The sequence below is a fragment of the Austrofundulus limnaeus genome, unplaced genomic scaffold (assembly GCF_001266775.1).
Source record: "Austrofundulus limnaeus strain Quisiro unplaced genomic scaffold, Austrofundulus_limnaeus-1.0 Scaffold149, whole genome shotgun sequence".
Classification (NCBI taxonomy): domain Eukaryota; kingdom Metazoa; phylum Chordata; class Actinopteri; order Cyprinodontiformes; family Rivulidae; genus Austrofundulus; species Austrofundulus limnaeus.
Genome location: NW_013952551.1, coordinates 999,383 through 1,005,796, shown reverse-complemented (window position 1 = coordinate 1,005,796; position 6,414 = coordinate 999,383). Strand labels below are relative to the sequence as shown.

General features: G+C 39.2%; 1 protein-coding gene across 3 annotated transcripts in view; it reads right to left on the bottom strand.

Annotated features, from left to right (window-relative positions):
* Positions 1-6,414, bottom strand: part of sgcz (sarcoglycan zeta) — a 539,914-nt gene that overhangs the window by 133,979 nt on the left and 399,521 nt on the right. The gene's annotated exons all lie outside the window — the stretch shown is intronic.

The window sequence follows — 6,414 nt, the reverse complement described above, 5'->3', positions numbered from 1 at the left end:
CGTGTGTGTGTGTGTGTGTGCGTGTGTGTGTGTGTGTGTGCGTGTGTGTGTGTGTGTGTGTGTGTGTGTGTGTGTGCATGGAGACTTTGGCATTCGTACTCCACTCTTATTGAGCAAAACACCATTGGTATTAGTTTTTTTTTAGTCATTTGTTGCAATGAACACAAACTCAATGTATGCCATTTTTATTAAGGACCTACATCAAACTGGCATCCAACAGTTTTTCCACCTCTGCTGTGTACATCATTCTGTTTAAGCATCTATCTGTTCTCTTCTTCAGTAAATCTTTGCACTAGCTGTCCATAATTTTCTTTTATTGTCATCCTCTTCTCTCTCTCTCTTGCTCATTTTTAGTTTTAAATTACTTATTTGTTTTTTTCCCCTGCATAAAATGAATAGCTCAGAGGTGACCCAATTTCTCTGTTGATTTCCTCATAATAATATTGTGCCGCATTCCCGTCTGAATTTTAGATGAGAATTGTGTTCAAATTGGAAAGTCGTTGATCCGTTGAAATGGAAAAATCCTTTTCTCCCACTTTCATCCCGTTCACTCCACCTCCCCCCACTCGTGTGTTATTCATTATGTTAGGGATAGATCTTTTTATGTCTGCTTATGCAAGTCGAGACAAACTTGTACGCCTGTCTGTGCTCGGTTTTGAAGCATCTGGTGAACCCTTAGGACACGGGCCACAAAGACAAACTGACCACTGTAATAACAACTGACGGAGGCTATGCAAGAACACAACAACATGCAAAAAACCCCACAAAACAAACAGATCAAATGTGTGTTTGCACCTTGGTAATATGCACACCAGAAGGGGAAAAAATAAAGGAACACACACACAAAGATGTTCAAGCTGTTTGTTTTCACGCACACACAAACACACACAAGTTTGTTCTTGAACCCTGTAGGGACCTTCCATTGACTTCCATTCATGTTTTTTAGACTTTATAGCCTCACCCTGACCATATACCCTAAAATTAACCTCACAGGTACCTACCTGACTCTAAAACTAACCTCACAGGTACCTACCTGACCCTAAAACTAACCTCACAGGTACCTACCTGACTCTAAAACTAACTTAAACCTTGTTCCTAAACCTAACCCCACACTCGTAATTTGCATTTGAACCCGTGGGGATCTGGCATTGGTCCCCACGATTCACTTCGGTCCCCACAAGGTTGCTTTTTTTGGGAAAATTGTCCACACATTGTAGGAAAAACCTGTCCACATACACACACAAGTTTGTATTTCTATCCCAATTAGGACCGTGCATTGACTTCCATTCATTTCCAGTAATTTCTACAGCCTAACCAGTGGCGGCTGGTGGATTTTTCTCCAGGTGGGGCTACAACTCCAAAACACGTCTCAGAAAGCAATCAAATGTACTAAGTTGTATCACGCCAGTGTATTTATTAAACAAATGAAAATGATAAAACAGCATTACAATGTCATGTGTTGTGTTATTTTCTGTACATACATTTTGCTCTTCTGTTACTGAGAAGCAAATTTCTTCATGACTCTTCAAGTCAGGGATGTTTTAATAAGGTTCTTCTCTATAGAGCATGACAGTGAGGTGTGATGTTGTACCTGAGGAAAGTCTGGATTCTCTTCAGTGTTGAAGCTCAGATTCAGCTGTGGTCAGAGGAGATGTGATGAGAATCATCAGCAGAGTCACAGTCTCTGAAGATGTCAGATTGTTCCTCATGAAGAGCAGCTGCAGCTCCTGAACTAGATCAGACTTCCTGGTCCTGTTCAGCACTGGTTGAGCCTCCATGGTCTTCACAGCTGCTTCAGAAACTTGTCTGTGATCCTGCAGGAACCTGCCAGCCTGTAGCTCTGATCAGATGCATGTGAATGGCTCCAGATGGTGTCACAAACCTAAAACAATAAATACACAAATTTAATTCAATATGAAGATGGCTACAAGTGAGCTTTCTAATAAATATTTAATTTGAAAACAATTTATGTTATTTTAATAGCAACAAATTGTTGCAGCTCTAAGTTAATTATTACATTATGTGTTTATTTTAAAAATGTATTAATTTTATTAAAAAAACAAAATAAACTCTATGCACAACAGAAGAAAAAAATCAAATGAAAGGCAGCAGAAAGCAGAGAAATATCTTTTAATATCTGCTCCGTTTTAAGAATAAATACAAACAATAGCAATTTATAAAAAACTAAACTAAATTAAAACATACAAATATTTTTATATTATATTAAGTTTTGTTCACCATTAGGGAACACCAACACAATTACTCCATGTAAATCAACCTTCTGTGAAATCAAACTGTTCACTTAGGACGTAACACCGATGACAAACAATTTCACAAGCTGTCAGCACATTCAACTTTGTTTAGAAGAAAGTATTCAATGAGAATATTTCATTCATTCAGATCTAGGACAAGCAGTTGTTACAAAATGGCTAACAGCATGTAGCCAAGCCTTAATGCTAAACCACGTTTTTGCTCAATTTTTATTATGTTTGGCTTATCCTGTCCAAGCTACACCACTTTAAGTTTCTCCTCATATGTTCTGCTTTGAAAAGGTTTAGATATAAGAGACTTACAGTGTTGTTTTCTCCTTCATTCTTGTTTGTTCTTCTCCAAAATCCACCGGCTGCCGCATTAATATGACGTCGAGACGTCGACAGGGTGAACCCGATAGAAATGAATACCAGAGGTCAGCTGCAGAGCGGTGACGAGGTGCGCCACAGGCTCATGTATTCTTTTGCTTTGGGGGCTTACTGCGCATGTCCAAAATCTTACAATGACTTGCTTATGGGAGTCTGGAGCGGCGAACAACTGGTGACCCGGAGGTGACTCAACATGAAAAAGTTCACGAGTAAAATGGAGGTTTACACATCAATAACTTTAAATTATTTATTTTACTTATCAGAAAACATATATACGATATTTTTTTCGAAACATTTATAAGATTTTATTTTGTTATTTTAATTTTTTTAATTTTTTTGTGTACCAAGAGTAGTGGTGGGGCGGCGCCCTAGCGCCCCCTATTGACCAGCCGCCACTGATCAGATGGGAGAGGGAGTTCCTAATCTGACCCATGTGGGCCTTCGAGTTGTCGACCCTGCAGAGCAGGCCGTCTGTAATATGGACGATGAGTATTAGGCTGCAAAGCCTTGTCTGGCAGGCCAATAAGAGAGGCAATGTCTGGTTCCACAGCTGGCATTTGTTCCAAGCCAAACCTAAACGCCTCCTGCATGGCAGCCAGGGCCCTGCCATCCACCGTTGGATGTGAAAATGTCTTCATATCTAGGGTTGCACATAAAATCTTTGGTCTGCTAGGGTTGTTGCTTGGTGCTCACTCATATTTTCCTTCACTCATTTAACACATTTATGGTGTCAGGGCATCTAACATCCCCCTGTTCTGTTTTATGACTCCTATCAGCTGCAACGTCTCAGGACATCATGCCAAATCAGTCCAACAAGTTTTTTAACTTATTCTTTTACTCNCCATTAGGGAACACCAACACAATTACTCCATGTAAATCAACCTGTGAAATCAAACTGTCCACTTAGGAAGTAACACTGATGACAAACAATTTCACAAGCTGTCAGCACATTCAACTTTGTTTAGAATAAAGTATTCAATGAAAATATTTCATTCATTCAGATCGAGGATGACCAGTTGTTACAAAATGGCTAACAGCATGTAGCCAAGCCTTAATGCTAAACCATGTTATTGCTCAATTTTTTATTGTGTTTGGCTTATCCGGTCCAAGCTACTTCACTTTAAGTTTCTCCTCATATGTTCTGCTTTGAAAAGGTTTATATAAGAGACTTACGGTGCTGTTTTCTCCTTCATTCTTGTTTGTTGTTCTTCAAAATCCGCCTGCAGCAGCTAGCAGGGCTGCCATATTAATATGACGTTGAGTCGTTGACGGTGGAGCCCATAGAAATGAATACGAGAGGTCAGCTGCGGGGAGGTAACGAGCTGCGCTATAAGCCACTGTATTCTTTTGCATTGGGGACTTACTGCGCATGTCCAAAATCTTACAATGACTTGTCTACGGGAGTCTGGGGAGGCGAACGGCCCGTGACCCAGAAGTGACTCAACACGAAAAAGCTCATGAGTAAAATGGAAGTTTACACATCAACAACTCTAAATTATTTATTTTACTTATCACAAAACAGATATACGATATTTTTTCGAAACATTTATAACTTTTTATTTAGTTATTTTATTTTTTTTTTACTATTGGTGTACAAAAACTAGTGGTGAGGCGGCGCCCTAGCGCCCCCTATTTACCAGCCACCACTGAGCCAAACCCTGACCATTTACCTTAAAACTAACCTAAACTCAATTCACACCTTAGGCCTAAACTGAACCCCTGACCGACAAATGGAGTTGCACCAAATTAGGACCGGTCTTGGTCCCAGTCAGAACTACTGGTCCTACAAAGGTAGGTGTGTATACCTAAAAAGGTAACAAAAACAAGTACACACACATACACACATCCTGTTAGTTGCATCGAACTGAGGACATTGTATTGACTTCCATTCATTTTTGTAACTGGATTTTTGCCTAACCCAGACATTTTCCCTAAAACTAACCATTACTGGTCTATTCCTAACTCTAATCCTAACCAAAACTTTATTCACATGATACCTAACTATTAAAGCGCAGTAGAGCTGCAAAAAAAGTGAGGACAATTAAGAGATCCTCACTTTACGTCAAAGACCTCACTTTGATAGTAACTATGTCACAAATGGTCCTCCCTCTGTAGTAAAAACAAGTACACACACAGACAGTCTCACATGCCACCCACTTACTGAAACTTGTGAAAAAACTTGGCAAACATCAAATGAGTGGTCCACAAGATTTACCATGCCAAGCCTCTCTCCTCTGTTTCCAAATGCATCTTTGCATTAATTACTTTCAACGAGGCGTGTGATAGGCTTCATTGTATTATCTTTCCATTTCATTTAAAGTGATTGTCGGTTTGTAAAATATGACAGATGAATTGGGCTCTGAATCATTCCAGTTTAATGGGCATTGTGTGCAGACAGGCCTGGTCCCATTCACTTAGAGCAGAAGTCTTTTATTTGGAAGCACAACCATACATGAGAAGTCATATTTGATCAAAATGATAATATGCAAAGACATCACAGTATGGGCTTTAAATAATTGCATTGTATTAACAGCTGATGAAAGCCAAACAATCTGCCTAGTAACAACTATTCATTTGCTTGGACAAAACATTGTTCTACTAAAAGACTAGAAATGAAAATCAAATAATTGTGATAAATTATGTTGATTTACATAAAATATTGTGCTCAGATATGTTTGAGTGAAACAAAACAAAACAAAACAACAAAAAAAAAGACATTTTCATTGTCCAGTCAAACAATGTCATTCTAACTTTGGAATCAGTGTTAGCAAAACATACAAACATACAAAAAAAGGTAAATGGACTGTATATAGTGCCTTTCCATCCAACCAGGATACTCAAAGCAATTTACACTACAATCTGTGCCCTCATTTGCCCATCCACACAGCACTCTATTATGTCTCTCTGCAAAACTAACACAGACAAATCATTCTAATCAGTGCTTGAATCACATTCATACACTGATGGGACACATCAGAGGCAGTGGAGGTTCAGTGTCTTACCCTGGGACATTTTGACATGCGACTGAATAGTGCGGGAATCTAACTGCCAACTCTTGCATTGGAGGATGACTTTCCTAACCACTCAGCCACAGCCCTAATAAACATAGACATGCTTTTATGACGGCACTCACTCCTCATAAACGTTTTTAGTTTGAGTTGTCCACATAGTCACAAATAACAGGATAAATCAATAGGAAGTTTCACTGCTGTTAGAAAACACTTCGAATCATTGGGCCTCATGCATGAACTGTTCGTACGCACAGATTTGTTCTTAAGTTGTGCGTACGAATGATTTAGGAGAATTTGTGGCATTCACCAATGTTTTCGTATTCTAAATTTTTTTCAGATACGAATAAAATTCACGTGTGGTCCAGACCTGTCGTATATTTTACGAGCAGTCTGCTGTTATCCAGACGGATTTTCCTCCCTAATAACTTTATATTTTGTTAGTTTGAAGATATTTTGAGTTGAAAACAAATCACACTCCATAATTATGTTGACAATAGGCTATTCTGCTTGAATTAGAGTTATAATTTTAAATGTAATAATTTAGACTAACAATATAAATTGTTCGTCCGGCCGGCTTATCCGGGATCGGGTCACGGGGGCAGCAGCAGAGACCCAGACGTCCCTCTCCCCAGCGACACTTTCCAGCTTGTCCTGGGGGACTCTGACACGTCCCTAGGCCAGAGGGGATACATAATCCTTCCAACGAGTCCTGGATTTTCTCCGTGTCAGACATATTTTGAAAATCATTTTAAAATGCTTACAGT